The sequence below is a fragment of the Dama dama genome, chromosome 23, assembly GCF_033118175.1.
Source record: "Dama dama isolate Ldn47 chromosome 23, ASM3311817v1, whole genome shotgun sequence".
Classification (NCBI taxonomy): Eukaryota; Metazoa; Chordata; class Mammalia; order Artiodactyla; family Cervidae; genus Dama; species Dama dama.
In genome coordinates, this window is record NC_083703.1 from 51,349,026 (window position 1) to 51,369,849 (window position 20,824).

Below are 20,824 nucleotides of genomic sequence, written 5' to 3' on the forward strand. Positions count from 1 at the left end.
ACAATGTGAATATATTTAATACCACTGAGCTGTATGCTCAAAAATGGATAAAATGATAAAATTTTTGTGTATTTAACAACAACAATAAAGTTGAGTGAGTGCTACTCTGTGACAGGCTCTCAAGATACAGAAACAGCCAGATGCCTCCCCATCAAGGATTGGGGTGACAGGTGTATGTGTGTGTGTGTGTGCATGTGTGTGCCTGCGTGCGTGCGTGTGTGTGTGTGTGTGTGTCTGAATGTGTGTTATTCGCTCAGTCATGTTCAACTCTCTGAGACCCCATGGACTGTAGTCAATCAGGCTTCTCTGCCCATGGGACTTTGCAGGTAAGAATACTGGAATGGGTTGCCGTTTCCTTCTCCAGGGGAATCTTCCCAACCTAGGCATCGAACCCACATCACCTGCATTGGCAGGCAGATTCTCTACTGTCTGAGTCACCAGGGGTGACAGGTGCCACAAGGCAAAGCAGATAAGGGGAGAGGCAGCTGCTCTTTTGGGGAGGTCAGGGAAGCCTCTGACAGAGTGGCACCAGAGCAGAGGGAGTGGGAGGCAAGAGGGCACCAGAGCCTACAAGTGCTGTGGTGACCTCCTAAGGATTTGCTGAGTGAAGGAATGTGGAAGTAAGAGCAAGGATGGGGTCAGGATGACTTGGGTGGCCAGTCATGACACCAGGACCAACCCTTACAAGTTCTCTGTCAACTGGTCGTCTCCTTTCCCCCTCACAACAAGCCTGTGAAGCCGGAAAGACAAAAATTGGTTCAGGGACCCACAGGCAGGAGAAGGGCCCTGGTGGCCTGATTCCAGAACCCAGGTCTTCTCTCCTTGGGACTTCAGGAGAGTTAGGAATGCTTCTCCGGGCCACCTCCCATGGCCGGGCTGAGCCTGCCCCCAAACACACAGCCTAGGGCCCCTCTCCCAGCCCACTGCATAGGGCATCACCTGCAGGCATGGCCTTAACCAGCCCCAGACCTGAGCTAGTGTCCCCACATGGAGATCCTCCCATTCAGAAGATGGGGCACTTGAGGCCAGGGAGGTGTGAGCTGGCAGACAAAGAGGTAGCCTCCCGGCAGGACTTCTCCCCTCTCCCTGCCAGGAGCCGCAGCCTCACAGTTCTGGAGGGAAGGAAGACAGCACAGTCAGCAGTTTCCGCTGACTCTTTCAAAATCACTGACAAGAGCTGAGGCTTGTGAGACAGCTCGGCCAGGCGCGGTTCCCCCTTGCCTGCCCCTCGTGACTCTGCACAAAGCCGATCTGTGCTTCACCTCCAACCCCGGGGGGTGGGGGGGGGCTCTTAAGTAGAGTGGGGACCCCACCCATGGCTCTATCAAGGAAAGATTTTCCTCTCCAGGAGAGGCTCTGGAGCCACGGGTGGGGTCCCCATTCTACTCAGCCCAGGACTCAGGCTCCTAATGGCATAGTTGGGCTATCCAAGGCTTTTGTTGGTTCAGGCAGCATTTGCAGGAAGAGGCTCCCCTTCATTCTAAACTCCCTTCCTGCAAAGCTCCCTCTTCAATGCTCACCACCCCCCAAATACAACATGGTTTATCACAGAGCACAGGTGGCATGCATGATCATGAAGAAAACATCCCTCCACAGTCCAGTTACTAAATAAACCCCAGAGTAAATCTCTCTTTATTGAGCCCTTTGTGTGCCGGGCCCTGTGCTGGGCACTTTCCATTCATGGCATCATTTAATCCTCCCAAACACCCTGGTGCCCATTTAAAAGATGAGGAAACAGGCTCAGAAAGATTCATAGGTGTGATGGAGGCCACCCAAACAGAGTGAAGGGCAAAGCAGGCTTGTCAATGCCCAGCTCAGCTCTCTACCCCGAACTTGCCCACCTCTCAGGCCCTCAGTCAGCCTCCCGGGGCAGCAGGCCTGAGGACAGTCCTCGATCTGGCACTTCTGCCTTACCCCTACCCACACAGTGACACTGTACAAACTGTACCAGGCACCCAGGGCTAGCAGGAGGTGTCCCCAGCCCAGCAGTTTACCCTAGCTACACTGCCAAAACTTGCTGCCCAGAGGCCACTTGCCTCCTGGCCAAGGCATTAGTCAGGTGGGCTGTGGGTCCCATGGGGACTGACTTAAGGCTTGCCAGACCACAGCCCTTTGCCCTTGGTTTTACCCTCCATAAACAGTGACAAGGATGGTGATTTTGGTAGCACAAAATAAAATTCTAAGAGCAGCTAAATGATAATTCCCTCTAAACAGTCACCTCTTCTCTCTGGCCCAAGATTTTCCTCTCCTGGTAACTCCAAGGTAGTTTAACTGTGCTCTCCTTATACAGGATCACCCAGTAAAGAGCTCTTCATAAAGTTCAACCCTGAAGCAAACACCACTGCCCTCCTCCCCTGCTATCATCTGCCAGCCTCAGAAAGAGCTGGAACCAAGTCAGAGAAGCCAATGGTATTCATTTCAAAATGCATATGTGGGCCCCATGATTTAATCCATAAAACACCTACAGAGTTAAAACACTGAGCTTAGACAATAACATATTATTCAAGTTCTTTTGTTGAGTTCAAAGACAAAAAACTCACCAGCATTTAGAATCAAGAAAAGTCTGTTCTTATAATTCTATCATCACTGTTACCACTATTTTTCACTGAGTATGTCTGAGGAACAGAGGGCAATGCTAAGCTTTTCACATGGAATGTTTAGGTTAATCATATCAATATCACCCTTCTACAGAGGACAAAACTGAGTGAGTTTCAGAGAGGTTCCACAACCTGTCATCTGACATAAGGCAATCCAGAATATACTAAGATATTAAGGCTCAGATTTTACTCTTTCTTAAAGCCAGAGAATGAAAATCAAATTCATCATCTTTTCTTGAGTTACTTTCTCAGATTAACTCAAAATTTTGCACTAATTGTATATGATTTTTTTTAATTTTCCGAAACAGAAGAAAGTAAAAGAGATATGTGCATTCAACATTTAAAGACCTCACTTAAAAATCTTTCCTATGAACATTTGCCCACTGGTGGTCCTGCGTGTCTCCTACTTTGTTGACTTAAGGTCTAGCTATTTGCCTGTCCACTCAGAGCATCCATCAGTCCTCTCTCCCTGGAGTCAGTAGTTTGGGGAGGTAGGGGTGGGGGGCGCCTGCTGGGCTGGACTGGCCTGGGGAAGAGGTCTGGTTGTGGGTAGGAAGGCATGGTTGAAGGTGTGGAGGCAGGCTCTGAGGGGTCTGTGACTTGAGAAAAGGGCATCAAACCAATGTCCTAGAACCCAGATTTAAGAGCCAGTCATGCCACTTGCTGGCACTGCCACCATTCCCATGTTTGGGAAATAGCTCATGCCCCATGCACCAGAAGGAGAGGAATTATGTGTCCATCAGGGCCTCGGACAAGGCTGCAGAAGGTGGCTGGATTCTTTGTTCTGTTTCCTAATAAATTACAACTCATTTCCAAGTGCTACTTTTCTCAGTCTTAAATCACACCTTCCTTAACACCCTCCCCCCACAAGAAGCAGCTAGACAATAAAAGGAATCTGGACTGGCCTCTCCTGTGGCTCATTGGTAAAGAATCTATCTGCCAATGCAGGAGACATGGGTTCAATCCCTAGTCTGGGAAGATCCTACATACCACAGGGCAACTAAGCCCGAATGCCACAACTTCTGAGCCTGTGCTCTAGAGCCCAAGAGCCGCAACTACTGACGCCTGCGTGCCTAAAGCTCTTGCTCCAACAAGAGAAGCCACCACAATGAGAAGCCCAGGCACCACAATTACAGACTAGCACCCAGTCACCACAGCTAGAGAAAAGGCCACGCAGCAGTGAAGACCCAGCACAACCAAAAATAATTAATTAAAAAAAAAAAAATGGAATCTAGACTGAGAGGCAGGGGTACTGAATTTACCTGCCCCAACACAGCTAAGCCACCCTGGTTTGGCTGAATCCAAATGTTTTTCTTCATCCCTTCCTACTGACTCCTGATTTAGAGAGAGCAGGAGAAACCTTGGGTTCCTACCTATTTGAAGAAGAAAGAACCAGGGGCAAAGGAAGAAGAGAGTGCAGCTGAACTGGGTAAGAAAGCTCACGGAGCACCCAGGGCCTCCCTGAGGGCTGTCGTCAGCACATAGGGCTCTTACCCACATGCACTGTTACGGCAATTTCTGGATCGTTGTTTGAAATGCCCTACTCCATCACCCCCACCTGAGCTGCTGAACAGGGTCTTCACACCTCAGAGGTAATGAGGTGTGGCAAGGGGCAAAGCAGGGTGACCTCACTGACCTCCTTTCCCAGCCCAGGGATTCTCCCTGTCCTACACTTTAGACTCCCCTTCCGGGAAGGTGACAAAAGTGAGATTCTCAACCTTTTGGGAAAATGACTCAGAGCTCTGATAACCTAAGTCATATGAGCAGTTCACTCACTCCTGGCCCCATGCTTGAGACATGAAAGGGCACAGCAATTCTCTTCGGAAGCCCAACGGGGAGTCCTGTACTCCTAACCCACCATCACATCCAGCCACCTTTTTCACTCAAACACTGTTCTGATCAAACCACTGCCCTGCCCAAAAACCTTCAACAGTTCCCAGTGGCCTAATGAATGAAGACAGGTCCCTGACACCTCTTCCCGGCCCTCAGGCCCCTTGTCTTCTGCACACACCCACTGGACCCCAAGACTCCCACACCCAGACCTGGCCCACAGGGCATGTGAAACCTCTGCCTTCTGCCCAGATCTCCCCACCCTGCTAGCCGCTCCTCCAGAAAGCCAGTCCTCACTCACTCTTTCTCTCACCCTTCCAGATCACTCTTCTGTTCTAATCAAGACCCTACCCCGAGCCTCAAGGTGAGTGCAAAGAAAAAGAGAGCAAGCTGGGCTGTCAGACAAGAAAAGGGAAATTTATTAGAATGAAACAAGAGGGTCCAGTCGGCCCTTAAGGAGAACCAGCGTCCTCCCTTTCTGACAGGGTCTTTCTTATACCCCACCAATGAAAAATTCTCTGAAGGGATGGTTAATTTTTAGCCTGTAGCTGAGTCCTGCGGTCACGTAACCAGAGGTCTGGAATCTGGTGGTCTCGTAGCTTTGAGAAGGTAGGCAAGTGAGAAAACAGAATGTCATTTGGGCAATTTGGTCATCTCAAGGATCGCTGTGATTTTATTCTTTGTTTGCAAGGTCAACATAATGAGCCATCTTAACAATGAGACCCCATGTGGGCCTTATCAAGGCTCTCTCCTGACCTTTGTACCTTTCAAATCTCTGACAGTCGCTTCCCCAGGATCCTCCTGGAGACACTGCCTACAGCCATGTCAATCACATTAAGAGCAGGCAACAAAAATCTGGGTGTCACACAACCCTATGAGGGAGATAGCATTATCCTCACAGTACCAATGAGACTGAGGCATAGAGAGGCTTTAGCTTCTTGTCCAGGGATCACAGTCCCACTCTCTGAGATGAAAGGATGGGAGAGAACTTATAGGGCAAGAAGATGGCAGGGAAGGATGGGGTAGGAGGCCCTCCCAGAATCCCTAAGACTCAGGCCTGGCTACTGTTGGGTCCCTTGCCCACCCACCAAGTGAAGCAAAGCGTCCTAGAACCCGAGTCCTAGAACCAAGGACTCGTTCTGGGTCCCAGTCTCCTCCTGGCCATCCCTCCCCCTACAGCGCCTTTTTCTTCCACTGACTGTCCAAACTGAACCCAAACCACCAAGTCCACCTCTGCCAGGAAGCTATTGCTCCAGCCTACCTCCCCTCCCTGGCACTTCTGGGCCCACCTGTCACCCATGTTTATAGTCTCTCATGCAACAACATCCTCCCACATCAGCCCTTCCCACCAGGTGTTTTATTGGTCAGTTAGTCATTATTAGGATGTCTTCAAAAAAATTTTCTTTGTATGATCAAATCAGTTTAGGAAATACCAGTTTCTTTTCTACAGGACTTGTCAGAGTCTTTTAAACGCATTCTGAGTCTCCCACAGAGTTGTGGAGTGGCTTTTCCAGTTTCTTCCCTTGTTTGTCCCCTGAAACCTTGAGGCTTCTCAAAACAGTCTTTGAGAAACACTTCCTCCTCCCATCCCCTCAGGCTTCCCTGATGGCTCAGCAGTAAAGAATCAACCTGCCAAAGCAGGAGATGCAGGTTCGATCCACAGGAGAAGGAAACGGCAACCCACTCCAGTATTCTTGCCTAGGAAATCCCATGGACTGAGGAGCCTGGCGGGCTGCAGTCCATGGGGTCACAAAGAGTTAGACACAACGACTAAACAGCAATAGTCCACCCCTTCAGGACAGCCTGCACAGCAGGGAGCACATGGGTAGGAATCAAGGAGGGGAGCACAGGGTCCCCTTTAAGGAGTTATGAGTGACATTTTGGGAGTTCAGCCTGAAAGCCCCTCCTGCAACTGCCCAGGGCAGCAGAACCAGTGTCTTTAGAGTCTGCTCTTCCTACCTTCCTTTGGGTAAGGTGACTGCCTACACTTCTGCTAGGGTCTAGAGGGACCTCATTTAACCAGTGGCCTCAGATACTACCCTTCAGGCTATGCACAGCTCAGAGAACAAGGGGTCTTGGGAGATTCCCCCAAATCAAGCTGGATAGCTCTTCTAGGCAAATCACTCACTCTACTCCATCATTAGCACATGAGTTTCCATACTAATCCAGGATTGAAATGTATTAAGCTGCCATTCTGGAAAGATGCAGTGTTCCACTCAATAAACCCTGCAACTCTCCCCACTGCTCCCCAGGGAGGGGACTGAATCCCTCAATTTACAGGAAACTGAGGCCTCAAAGCAGAGCAGACACTTGTGTGTAGTGACCCAGCCAGGGGCAGAGCAGAGAGAAGCATTCAGGCCTCCCCACTCCCACGTGGCCCAACAGCAACTCATGCAACCATCAGGGCAGCTACAAGGACTCACGCAGGCCAGGCGGGGATAAGGGTTACTTGCTGGGGGATGATGGCTCAGCAGCTGGGGAGACTTTCGGGGCTTTGAGGAGAAGATGGCATGTCTAGGGCTGGAGTCAGCTGTTCCCCTAATCTCCTTGGCCACACCCTGGCTGGAGGAAGGGTGCTCACCCCAGATTGGCTAACCATAGGCCGGCTTGGCTGTGAGGAGAGATAAGATGCCCTACATGCTACCCGCATGTCATCTTGCCCTGGGGCAGTCACCTAAGATACTTTCTCATGGTTTGGGGAGCTCCTCAAAGTCTGGGAACCTAGAAATCAGGCTTGTGTTCCCAACCTGAGACCCAAGTCCCCAGAAGCCCCTCACTTGGCCCCACCTCCCAACAGAGTAGCCCCTCCATCCCATACCCTCTTCATAACTCCCCTCTGCCCTGCCCTCATACAAGTAGTCTCTACACCTCCCCCAACATGGTCCACAGGAGCCAAGACAGTCTCCTTTACCTGTTTCAGGTCTCACCTGATCATTGCCCATCCCTGCATCTGCCTGGCCCGAAGTCCCCAGTCTCAACCCTCACTACACAAAGATAACCTATAAGCCAGCAGCATCACACCACCCAGGAGCTTGTTAGAAATGCAGAGTCTCGGGCCCCATCCCAGACCTGCTGAAATGGAACCTGAATATTATTAACAAGCTGCCCAGATGACACACATGTATGCTAGAGTTTGAGAAATACTTTTATATACCAAGTATATATGTAATCAAGTCCTTGCACCCATGGCAAGCTTCGACGGCTCCTTGGGGGCCTGGTGAATCAAGTCTAGACTCAGTGGCTTGGCAATCAATGCTTCAGCTGACTTGTCCAGGCTTGGGCTCCCACTCCACCTCAGGAAAACCACCCCCTCCTGTGGGGTTCCTCCTCCTGAGGAGGTGGTTCTCAACCTCCTCCACCAAAGCCACCCAGGACTTCAGAGCCCCCTTAAAGCACCACCTCCTCCAAGAAGCTGTTCTGAACCACGTTCTACCATATCGCAACTGGCGTGGCTCACTCTTATTTCCTGATCAGCGAGGACCCTGAGCTGTGTTCCCAGTGGCTCCAAGCACCAGGATGGGGCACAGAAGATGTCAGGTGCCAATTCCAGGTAACAAGGCCCAGAGCCAGTTATTGGGAAGTCCACCCTCAGCTCTAGCCTGTCTTCACCTCAACTCAGCAGACAAGGACTCAGGCAGGGTGGACAAGCCCATTGTATACTTCAGAGAAGAAGCACTCCTCAGAAACATGGGCTTAATGAGCTCCCAGCAGCAAGGTGGAAAATGCAGAAGAGAACACCACCAAATCTCCCTCTTTTCCTCGGGGACTGGGAGGTCTGCTGAGATAGATAAGCAGATCCCTTAAAACCTGGGGTCAGAATGTGGAGCAAGGAGACTCCATCCCTGTGTGGTCAGCAAACCTTTTTTCTGCCTTTTAGCCAGGCCCCTGGAAGGCTAAGTCACCTGCCCCGAGGCATCCTCATGACCAAACAGGAAAGCCTCAAAAGATAAGGCTGCCACACCCTCCTGCCCACCCCCTCCTTTCTGGCCCAGTTCCTGCAGGCTGGCATCCCATGGGAAGTCCTCACTCCTTTACCCTGGGTCTGCAAGAAGGTATTCAAGCATGGACCTCAAGGAGTTCCTGGCTTCCACAGCCTCTGGGGATCAAAGAAAAAAAGGTCTCTTGACTCTCATTTTACAGACACAAAGAGAAGTAAGGTCAGGGCCAATATTGAAGTAGATTAAGCTCTTTTGAGCTCCCATTTCTCTCACTCACAGCACAGCTCCCATTTCTCTCACTCACAGCACAACACCATTTCTCTGTTCCCCCGGTTTTACTCCCACCTTCAACCCAGCCCTACTTAGACCCTCATCCAGGTTTCCCAAGGCCAAGTCTGAACCTCCACCTCATAACATCCTAGATGGAATCCAAAACAGGCTAGTTTATCTGCAGAGCTCCTATCTGACCTCTCTGGAGTCGCCACAGGCAGATGAAGAGGGCAATGGGGCAATGCTGAATCAAAGAAGTGACATTCTAATGGTGGCATCTCAAGCAGGGAGCTGTTTTTGTACCAGAACAAAATGTCCTCCCTAGCTCCCCGAAATCACATTATGCATGACACCCTACTTGGCCTGGGCACAGTGCCCCTCCTAAAAGAAAAGGAGAGACATGAAACAGACAGACTCAGCCACCCACTCTGAGTAAGGACCCCTTCTACCTTAGAGGGTTTGACTTCTTTCCTACCTCTCCAGCCCCAAAGCCAAACACCTTTGGGAATCAGGAAAAAAACACTTGTTAAAAAGACTTCAGCTCGCATATCTGAGAGGTAAGAGAGAAGTGACAGAGTAGAGTGACTTAGAGCATGGATTCTGAAGCCAGATTGCCTAAGTTCAAATCCTTGCTCTGTCACTACTGAGCTGTATGACTATGCCTTGGTCTTCCAATCTGTAAAATGGGAATAAGACCTACCTTATAGAGCTGTTAAGAGGATGAAAGGAGCTAATATTTGCACAGTCCTTAGAATACTGCCTGGCACCCAGTGAGTATACCAGAGCCCTGGACCAGCCTCTTGGCCTCTGCTCAATTTCTCCCACCCAGGACACCCTCTTTTCTGCCCCCTCTATCCCAGCTCAAAGCCTTTCCTAGGCATGCCGACCCAGTTGTGATCTGAACCCCAAGCCTCTAGGTGTAGCACTCACCTCACAGTGTTATCTTGGTCCATCACCAGTCTCCCTGTCTAGGGCTGAGCTTCCCGCTCCCAGATCTGAAGACCCTTGACTCCTAGCCCTCCATTCTGAGAGCACTAGCCAAACAGCTCAGTTCTCAGCTGGGCTCCTCTGTGCAAAGAGGAGAGCTGTGGGTGGGAAGATAAAGGATTAGAGGACCTCCCCAACCTCAGCTTCTTCCTCCCCTTCAACTCTCTGCCCCCAGGGCTGGGTACCCAGCAGTCACCCAAGAAAGTAACCTGAAATAAAGCCCTGGCTGCCCAGGCCATCTCTATCTCCTGAGTTAGAAAACATACACAAGCACACAGGTACATACCCTTCTGTTGACCTAATCTGGATTTCCACCAAAGGGAGCAAACGAAATCATTGATCCCCAACCCAGCGCAATCCACATCAGCTCCACACCCCCCAAATCCAGCCAGTCTCCCACTACGTGTACAGGCCTGCCTTTAAGCCATTTGTACCGTCTCTACTTCCCTTTTTCCCACTGCCCGCCCCCCCCCCCCCGCCCCCCAGATTCTTGCAGTGATTTGCACAACTGCTTTCAAGGAAAGAAAATGAAAGTCCTATGATCACTTGAGATTTACAGGGGGCTCTGGCACTGCCTGACCTTCCCACCTGGCTGAAGATTTCCTGAGTATTGGCTACATTCCAGGCACTCTGCTAGATGCTCCAGATGCAACAATGGGCCAGTCCTTAGGACGCTACACAGAGTAAACAGACAAGTGCAACAAATGGTTGTGAACTGTGACAAGCACAATGAAGAAAGTAAACCAGGTGCTATGATGAATTACAAAGAATGATGGGAAGACATATTTGAGGTAAGACCTGAAAAATAAGAAGGAGCAGAGCCAGTCCCGTAGAAAACCTTGGAAGTACATTCTAGGCAGAGAAGACAGCACAGACCAAGGCCACAGGGCAGGAAAAAGCTTAGGTGTTCAAATGGCAGAAGTGATTCAGGTATGGCTGTCAGAAAAAATGCAAACAGGACAGTGGTCAGGATTAGCCTAGGGGAGGTCAGCAGTGACCAGATCATCGAAGACCTGAAAAGCCAGGGGAAAGCTTTCAAATTTTACTCCAAGTGCAAAAGGGAGCTGTTGAGGGTCTTAGAGGAATGAGAGACTACTCAATACTTTTCTAAATTGTCCTTATTGCTGTTAAAATGGATTTGAGGAGGCAATTGCAGACTTGGGGAAAGCAGGCAGAAGCTACTACAATATTCAGGCAAGACAGAAAAGGTAGCTTGGCCTGGGGCAGTAGCCTAGGGCAGTAGCATGGAGTCAAGAGTATGAAGAATAGGCCTGAGATAGATTTGGCAAAAGAACTTGATGTCATACCAGCTGTGGAGAGAAGGAAAAAAGATGCCACCTAGTTTCCTGTCTTTGATGGCAGGTGGGTTATGAGGCCTTTACTGAGATGGGAAGGCCAGAGGAGGGTCATGTTTGGGGAGTGCAGTCAGGATTCTGTTTCATCCATATTAAGTTTTCATACCTATAACATCATAAATCATTAGATTATGGCTATATAGGTTGAAACTGAAGATAAAATTTGCTACATAAAATTATGAGAATGAAAATGATGTACATTTAAGATTTGTGCTAGTAAATTAATGTTTGATTTTAACGATTTTAAAAATTATAAGAAAAAAATGAGAGCTTGAGGGGAACGTAAATAGAAGGGACTCAGGAGAAAGGAGGGGGCTAAGAACAGAGCCCAGGATCCTCCAACATTTACAACTGTGTGAAGGAGTCATCCTTAAAAACAAGTAATTTGGTAGGAGGAAAGGGGGTGTGTGAGGAAGAAAACCAACAGTCAAGAGAGGACATTGCAAAGAATGATCTAGACCAAGGGAGGTCAAGGAAGATCTGCTTGTAGGGGAGTGGAAACCACTGGAGACCTTTGCTAGGGCAGTTTCAATGAAGCGGTGGGACCAAAGCCAGGTCAAGTGAGCTGAAGAACACAGCGACCATAGGTACAGGCAGCTCTCTGGGAAGTTTTGCTGTGAAGGGAAGTGAGGTCATCTGTAGCTGGGGGAGAATGAGGGATGAAGAAAAAAAGGTGGGGGAGGGTCATAAAATGGAAGTGGTAGGGTGCCAAAGCATGTTAAGAAGTACTGCTGTGAATGATCCAGGAGGAGAGGTAACTGAAGAATGAGGGACAGGGAGCAGACTACCTTGGAATCCTAGTGGAGGCATTAGCCTGTGGCAGGAACTGGGATGCTTCGACCTCACCTAACTAGAGGAAAGGGGAGGAGGGGCAAAGATGCAAAATGCAGATGTGAGTCCGTCACTACACACTTTCAGATGCATGCATGCCCATTCCAATGACTCCACCTTAAACACCTGCCGTTTTGCTGCCTGCTCCAAACACAGACAAGTTACCCACCTACTTCGCGGTCTGGCACGGGATGTGCAACCACCGGCAGATCCTGCAACCAACCTGTGGGCACAACTCACCACAGGTGCCAGCTACAGCGCTTGTCTTATCAGGCCATGCCTTTTCCTGGTGCAAGCTCCGAGGGGGTCCCCAGGCCTCTCACCAGCTCTGTCTCTAAGCCCTTCCCCCAAATTGAGCACTCAACACTCCCTACCCCTCTCCGAGAAGGTAGGGAGCCTAGCCTACAGCAGCCTGTGAGCCCCTAGTTGGCTCTTCGGAGAGAGCTGCTCCCCACCCTGTCGAGGGGACTCCCCCCATACCTCCCGCGAGGAGACTACCTGGACGCCCTTTGGGAGGACGGCCCAGCCTCTTCCAGCGTCCCGACCATCGCCCCGGCGCCTTCTCTTTCCTCCCCAGTGCCCACCCTCTGGGTCGCCCCAGCAGTCGCGGGGCGTCAGCGCCCGGCTTTGTCTGCTCACACCGAGGACGCCCGCTGGGCGCACTGGGTGCTCTCCTGCCGCAAGCAGCCCCCGGGTCCCGCCTGCCCTCCACCCCAGCGCAGTCCCTGCCCCGGGAACCACCGCCGCCGGGTCGGACCGCCGCCTCCCGCAACACGAGCAAAGGGGCGCGGCACCCACCGCCCTCGGCAGCCTCCGGGAACGCCGGATACCCTCGCCCTCCCGCGCGACCGCCGCTCTAGCTGCCGGAGCCCCGGACCGGCCGAGCCCTCGGGGCTGCTGCGGGCCCCTCACCCTCCCGCGGTCGACTCAACCCCAGCCTGCGCCTGAACGGCGCAGGGGGCCGGCGGCCGGGGGTCGAGGATCGGGGAGCAGGCGCGCGCTGTACCTTTCCCTGCTGAGCCGGGGAAGAGAGTTTTCCGCGAGCGGCGCTCCACCTCGGCCTCCTCCGCCTCCCCTTCTCCTCCGCCGCCTGGCTTCCTCCTCCAGCCGCCGCTGGGACCTTAGGGGCCCGAGCCAGCCGCCGCGGCCTGTGTGGGGCCCCGTTCAGCCTCGCGTCCCCGACCCACCCCGCCCAATCCGTTCAGGCCCAGCCCCCGCTCCGCCTCTAGGCGGGGACTCGCCGAGCTCCTCCCGGGCCCGGCTGGCCAGGGGCGGGGAGGCTGGAGGCCGCGTTGGCAGAGGACCTCTGTGTCCCTTCTTGCAGAGGGACCGGGATTCGGCGCTCCCCACCTGAGCTCCAACGTCCTCTCCTCAATCTGGGCACCTAACGTTCCCACCTGTCCCCCAAAAGAAAAGCAGTTAGTCCAGCCCTGCCTGCCCTGTGCTTGGGCGTAAGGTGGAGCCCAAGCTGCCTGCCAGGCAACAAGCAGAGCTAGGCCCCTGGACTCAGTTTACCCGCAGAACTCCAAACCCTGCCGTCGAAAGGAAGAGGAGCCTCTTTCTCCTCCCAGAGCTGCCTTCACTTCCGCAGAGCCACTGGATCTGTTGGGGGCAGTGGGCGGGGTGGTTCCCTAAGGGGCTACCTCTAGCCTCAGATTGTCTGCAACACCACTGCGCACCCAGCCACCAGCACCTCCTCCCATGCCACCTCACATCAATACTGGTGCGGAAATCTCAGCGTCTCTGTACACTGGTGCCAATCAAATCTCAGAGACACAGTCTTGGGTGAAATAGGAAAGGATAGCTTTAGTGCTTTGCCGGCAAAGCAGGCCACAGCTAGCTCATGCCCTCAAAACTATGTGTCCCAATTTGGGGAAGATAGTGAGAAGTTTTATATTAATTGTTTAAAGAGGGCATGATCAGCTCCTGGACATTCTTCTGCTGGGCTGGTGGTGAGGTAAGTAGGAGTCAGCATCATTAACCTTCAGGTCCAACTGGTCTGGGGTCTACATGCTTGTGGGCAGCATACCATCATTAATCATTAACTTCCCCCACCTGGAGCAGGTTTCAGTATCTGTGAACTATCTCAAAGATATTGTTGTGTGTATCCCTTGAATAGCAAGGAGAGAGAAAGGGGCCTTCTTAAATGAAAAGAAATAGGGGAAAACTATAGACTGGGAAAGACTAGATATCTCTTCAAGAAAACTGGAGATATCTAGGAAACATTCCATGCAAGGATGGACACGATAAGGACAGAAACAGAAAGAACCTAACAGAAACAGAAGAAGTGGCAAAACAGAAGAACTATACAAGAAAGATCTTAATGACCCAGATAACCATGACAGTGTGGTTACTCACCTGGAGTCAGACATCCTGGAGTGTGAAGGGAAGTGGGCCTTAAGAAGCATTACTACGAATAAAGCTAGTGGAGGTGACAGAATTTTAGCTGAGCTATTTAAAATCCTAAAAGATGCTGCTGCTAAAGTGCTGCACTCAATATGCCAGCAACTTTGGAAAGCTCAGCAGTGGCCACAGGACTGGAAAAGGTCAGTTTTCATTCCAATTCCAAAGAAGATCAATGCCAAAGAATGTTCAAATTACCAGGCAGTTGTGCTCATTTCACACACTAGCAAGATTATGGTCAAAATCCTTCAAGCTAGGCTTCAACAGTACATGAAGCGAGATGTACAAGCTAGATTTCAAAGAGGCAGAGGAACCAGAGATTAAATTGTCAACCTTTGTTGGATCATGGAGAAAGCAAAGGATTTCCAGAAAAACATGCGCTGCTACTTATTGACTCCACTAAAGCCTTTGACTGTGTGGGGATCAAAACAAATTGTGGAAAATACTTAAAGAGATGGGGGTTCCAGGCCACCTTGCCTGTCTCCTGAGAAGAACCAGACATGGAACAACTGACTGGTTCAAAAACTGGGAAATAAGTACTATAAGGCTGTATATTGTCATTCTTCTTATGAAACTTATATGCAGAGTACATCATGCAAAATGCCAAGCTGGATGAATCACAAGATGGAATCAAGATTGCTAGGAGAAATATCAACAACCTCAAATATGCAGATGATACCACTCTAATGGCAGAAAGTGAAGAATAACTAAAGAGCTTCTTGATGAGGGTGAAAGAGGACATTGAAAAAGCTGGTTTAAAACTCAACATTAAAAAAAAACTAAGATCATGGCATCTGGTCTCATCATTTCATGGCAAATAGAAGTGGAAAAAGTAGAAGCAATGACAAATTTTATTTTCTTGGGCTCCAAAATCACTGCAAATGGTGACTGCAGCCATGAAATTAAAAGATGCCTTGCTCCTTGAAAGGAAAGCTATGAAAAACCTAGACAGTGAATTAAAAAGCAGAGATATCACTTTGCCAACAAAGTCAATATATTTATTTCCAATTCCAAATTTGGTCTGTTTGCAGCATGACAGGCCAGTTAACCCAGCAACAAACTATTGAGACAAGGAATATGACTTTATTCGGAAAGCCAGTTGACAGAAAAAAATGGTTGACAAATGTCTCAAAATAACCATCTTTTCAGGGTCTGGATTCCAGCTTCTTTTATAGGACAGAATGGGGGAGGAGTAGAGGAAGTAAAGGCCAAGTCTATACCCCCACCACTAATGCCAGAGAAGATGAAATTGAACAGTTCTATGAAGACCTGCAAGACCTTGTAGAACTAACACCAAAAAATCCTTTTCATCATAAGAGATTGGAATGCAAACGTAGGAAGTCAAGATATACCTGGAATAACAGACAAGTTTGGCCTTGGTGTACAAAATGAAGTAGGGCAAATGCTAATAGGGTTTTGCCTAGAGAACATACTGGTCGTGGCAAACACCCTTTTCCAACAACACAAGAGATGATTCTACACATGGACATCACCAGATGGTCAATACTGAAATCAGATTGATTACATTCTTTGCAGCCCTGAAGATGGAGAAGTGAGTAAAAATAAAACCTGGAGCTGACTGTGGCTCAGATCATGAGCTCCTTACTGAAAAATTCAGGCTTAAATTGAAGAAAGTAGGGAAAAACCACTAGGCCATTCAAGTATGGCCTAAATCAAATCCCTGTGATTATACAGTGGAAGTGACAAACAGATTCAAAGAATTAGATCTGATAGAGTTCCAAAGAACTATGGACAGAGGTTCATAACATTGTACAGGAGGTGGTGAGCAAAACCACCCCCAAGAAAAAGAAATGCAATATATACAAATAGTTGAGAAAAAAAGAGAAGTGAAAGGCAAAGGGGTAAAGGAAAGCTATCCCATCTGAATGCAGAGTTCCAAAGAATAGTAAGAAGGGTAAGAATAGTAAGGAGAGATAAGAAAGCCTTACTTAAAGACTATTATCTTGCAAATATCTCCTGGAATGGCCAACCTCAGAGAGTTGCTTATGCTCAGTTGCTTCACTTGAGTACGACTCTTTGTAACTCAATGGAGCTACAAGAGCCTGCAAGGCTCCTCTGTCCAGAGGATTCTCCAGGCAAGAATACTGGAGTGGGTTGCCATGCCCTCCTCCAGGGGATCTTCCTGACCCAGGGAGCAAACCTGGTCTCCTGCAATGGCAGGCGGATTCTTTGCCAATAGCACCACCTGGGAAGCCCCAGCCTCAGGGAAAGTGAAAGTGAAAGTAGCTCAGTCGTGTCTGACTCTTGGCAATCCCATGGACTATATAGTCCATGGAATTCTCCAGACCAGAATACTGGAGTGGGTAGCCGTTCCCTTCTCCAGGGGATCTTCCCAATCCACGGATTGAACCCAGGTCTCCCACACTGCAGGTGGATCCTTTACCAGCTGAACCACAAAGGAAGCCCAGGGATGTATTAATCTCTTCAGGCAGAGGGGCAAGGTTCCCCAAGGCGGGTTGTTATGTGTGATTATAATAGCAAAAACAACGAAAAACAAAGGTTAAAGTCAAAGAAACAGATACATCATGGAGTCAGAATTGGTTCTTCCCTGCAACACAATCAAGGGTATGGTTTTTTCCTGTAGTCATGTACAGATGTGAGAGTTGGATCATAAAGAAGCCTGAGCACCAAAGAATTGATGCTTTCCAACAGTGGTGCTGGAGAAGACTCTTGACAGTCCCTTAGAATGCAAGGAGATCAAACCAATCAATCCTAAAGGAAATCAACCCTGAATATTCATTGGAAGGGCTGATGCTGAAGCTGAAGCTCCAATACTTTGGCCACCTGATGCAAGGGGCCGACTCATTGGGAAAGACCCTCATGCTGGGAAAGATCAAAGGCAAAAGCAAAATGGGGGCAGCCCAGGATGAGATGGTTAGATAGCATCACCAACTCAATGGACATGAGTTTGAGCAAATCCTGGGAAATGGTGGAGGACAGAGGAGCCTGGCGTGCTGAAGCCCATGGGGCCACAAAGAATTGGACACAGCTTAGTAACCGAACAACAACAATCCCTTGATGGGGAAACAAGACCTTGCCCCAAGGCTGCTCTTGACTGTTTCTCCCTGGTCTCACTACTCCTCCCTTTCCTAATTATCAACTGTTTGAATTTACCCATTGGAACTCGGGGAAGGTCATGGAGGCTGCATGAAGATTATTTACTATAATCAAAGAAATGGGGGATACAGAAAGGCCTTGTGTCCAGAAACCCCACAGGACCCTGCGTGGTATCAATCTCGAATGTTTAACTGCAAGGAGAGGAAAGTGGGGTGGGAGGGGGAGCATTCAAATCACTGGAGCCTGTCCCTTCACAATACACGACCTTGAGTGGAGGTGGCCTCTGTAAGAAAATATTTTTCACTTGTACCCACTGCTTCATCCTCAATTTAATAAAACCCGAAGCAAAGTGTGAGGGTCATTTTTTCTTAAGGAACAAAAAAACAAACAAAACCCTCCAAAGATTTGGAGGTTATTTGTTCATTTATTTTCTACTTGAGATTCTGCTCCCTGGTAATCTTTTGCTGCTCTACTTTGGCGGCGGGGAGGAGGGAGTGTCTTTGACAGTTTCATTCTATTTAATCCTATGAGCATCTCCAGGGCTTCCTGGTAGTGACAGAGTCTCAGTCCAAGGGGTCAAGCCTTCCATGGAAGCTGGGCCCTGCCTGAACTGAGTCCACTAAGCTCCTCTGTCCATGGAATTCTCCAAGCAAGAATACTGGCGTGGGTTGCCCTGCCTTCCTCCAGGGAATCTTCCCAACCCAGGGATCAAACTGAGGTCTCTCACATTGCAGGTGGATTCTTTACCCATCTGAGCCACCAGGGAAGCCCCTGGTGTAATTGTCTATTACTGTGTAACAAATCAACCCCAAAACTTACTGGCTTAAAGCAACAATGATTTCTTCCTCAGAATTCATTGGGTTCACTGGGCTCAGCTAGATAATTTTTCTGTTGCATTCAGTGTTCATCAGGGACACTGATGCATTCAGGGACATCAACTGAAAGCTTGTCTGGAGATCAAACAATCCAAGTGGCTTCTCTCTACAGAATATACTAACAACCTGGCAGCTTGACTTCCCAGAGGGTGAAAATGGAATGTGCTAGGCATCTTAAGACCTAGGCCCCGGAGGACCTGCAAGATGGTGGCGGAATAAGATGGGGAGACCACCTTCTCCCCCACAAATATATCAAAAAATCATCTGCGTGTGGAACAATTCCCACAGAACATCTGAACACTGGCAGAGGAGCCCAGACTTCCAGAAAAACAAACCAATCTCCTCAGAATCAGGTAGGGCAAAAGATAAAGACAAAAAAGGGAGACAAAGAAGTTCGGGACAGTAGACCTGCACCCCAGGGAGGGAGTTGTGAAGAAAGAAAACTTTCCACACACTTTCCTAGTTTCCTACCCACTCACAGACAGGGTCAGAGGGGAACTTGGGAACCTCAGAAGGGAGCGCAGCGAGACAGGTGCTCTGAAGGCAAAACAGAGAAAATTCACCACAGAGATCATGCCAAATGTCACTTCCCAGCTGCGAAGCAGCTTACATGCTCGCATCTGCCCACAGCGAGTGGGGGCTGAGTACAGAGGCTCGGGCCTCAGGGGTCGGTCCATAGGGACAGGACCAGGGTTGACTGCCATGAAAATACTCTGAGGGGGCTAATGTGACACTGCAGAGGCAGACCAGGGAAAACCGCCTGAGGAGCAAAAGATCATTCCTGCAGGAAGGCTTTAACACAGTACTCTAACTCCACATGCTCACAGAACAAAGGAACCCTGCACTAGCTAATGCCTAAAGGGGGCAAGCCAGCTACAGGCTACAGCCCCAGAGGCAGAGAAGCCGCTGAGAATGCCAGAGGCGGAAGGCAGGGCGGCGCTATGGTCCCAACCCCAGAAATCACAATTATCGCCAAGCTGTGAGCTGCCTCGGGTTGCTACCCATGTCTTCCTGGCAGCCCAAGTGGTTCAGCTCTGCCAAGGGTGTCACAACCCAGGACCAACTCCCATAGGGAAACGCAAGACCCACCTCAGACTGTGGCAACCTCCTGCAGGGACCAGCTGCACTCCCCACACCCCCTAGCAGCATCTGCTGTACTTCTACCCTGTCCCAGCACAACTGAACAAGTGAGCCCTAATAAGCAGCTACCTTCACCCACCTCATTCGGGGCAGGAAACAGACACTAGAGAGAAATTTACAAGTAGACGTAGGCCCCAAACCAAAGCAGAACACCAAGGGCTGCGTAAGCAAAGGAAAGAAGGGGAAACCACCCTGGAAGTGGCAGGTGCAATGGTTTAAATTCCTGCAATTAAAAATAAATAAATAAATAAATAAATTCCTGCAATTAGCCCAAGACTGCCCTTCAGGGACAACTGTAGACTTTGAGAACAAGTACAAGCTGGAGCAAGGGAAGATCTGATTCTGAACTGATCCCACACTGCCCACAACAGATCCAGAGACCTTCCTAGGTATATTGGAGGACTTTCTGAGAAGGCAAATCAACTGGAGCAGGAAAATGGAAGAATCACTTAGTCATTACTCTCACTACTGCTCTATATATATTCCCCCCATTCCCTTTTTTCTCATATTGTCCTAATATGTTTCTTTATTACTCCCTTAATTTTTTATGGCCTACTTCTTCCTTTTAAAAAAAAACACTATTTTTAAAATAAATTCCAAATTTTTTATTTTTGGTTTTGATGTTTTGTTTATGATTTTGTATTTCTGAGTCTAATTTTTTTCCATGCTTTTGATCTTTGTTTTTTGATCTTTTGTTTCTGATTTTGTATCTTTGAGAGTTTAATTTTTACTATTAATTTTCAATTAGGGGTTTGATAATCTTGATTGCTGTCTTCTAACTCCTTTTCTTACCCATCTTTTTTTCTTTTTCTTCTTCTTCCTCCTTTGTTTCCCTATATAAGTGTGTGAATCCCTTTGGGAGTTCTTGGCTATTTAGAGTTTTTTCACCGTTAGTCTAGAGATTTTTGTTTTCTGTGCTGTGTGGCCTATGAAGTCTTCGTAATACTATAAGGAACTCGAGTCCAGGAATCTGGACCACCAGAGAACTCTTGCCCCATGGAAGATTAATAGGCAAGAGCCCTCCCAAAGGCCTCCATCTCAACATTAAGGCCCAGCAACACCTAAAAGACAGCAAGCTCCAGTGCTGGATGCCCCACCCCAATCCTTCAGCAAAACAGGGGCACAACCCTACATATGGCAGACAGGCTACCCAAAACCATACCAAACCCACAGACACCCTAAAAGACACTGCTGGACAGGCCACTGCCCTCCAGAGAAACAAGACCCAGCCCCATCTACCAGAGTACAGGCACAAGTCCTCCCAACCAGGAAACCATCACAAAGCCCTGGCTCAACCCCACCCAGGGGGACAGACTCCATAATTAAGAGGAACTGTGACCTTCCAGCTTATAGAAATAAGACCCAAAACACAGTAAATTAAACAAAATGAAAAGACAGAGAAAAATGCAATGGGTGGAGGAATATGATAAAAACTTACAAGATCGAATTAATGAAGAGGAATCAAGCAATCAACCTGAAAAGGAAATCAGAGTAATAGTAGTAAAGATGATCCAAAATCT

General features: G+C 49.1%; 1 protein-coding gene across 6 annotated transcripts in view; it reads right to left on the reverse strand.

Moving 5' to 3' along the window:
• Positions 1 to 12,972, reverse strand: part of SMOX (spermine oxidase) — a 35,108-nt gene extending 22,136 nt beyond the window's left edge. For 4 of the 6 annotated variants that reach the window (XM_061126677.1, XM_061126675.1, XM_061126672.1 and 1 more), the window contains exon 1: positions 12,815 to 12,972. The gene's annotated coding sequence lies outside the window, so the exon portion shown is untranslated. Of the gene's footprint in view, positions 1 to 9,565; positions 9,721 to 9,908; positions 10,035 to 12,814 lie in introns of those variants that run through there. The other 2 variants (XM_061126674.1, XM_061126673.1) reach the window with 2 other exon arrangements.
• Positions 12,973 to 20,824: the final 7,852 nt, after the last annotated feature.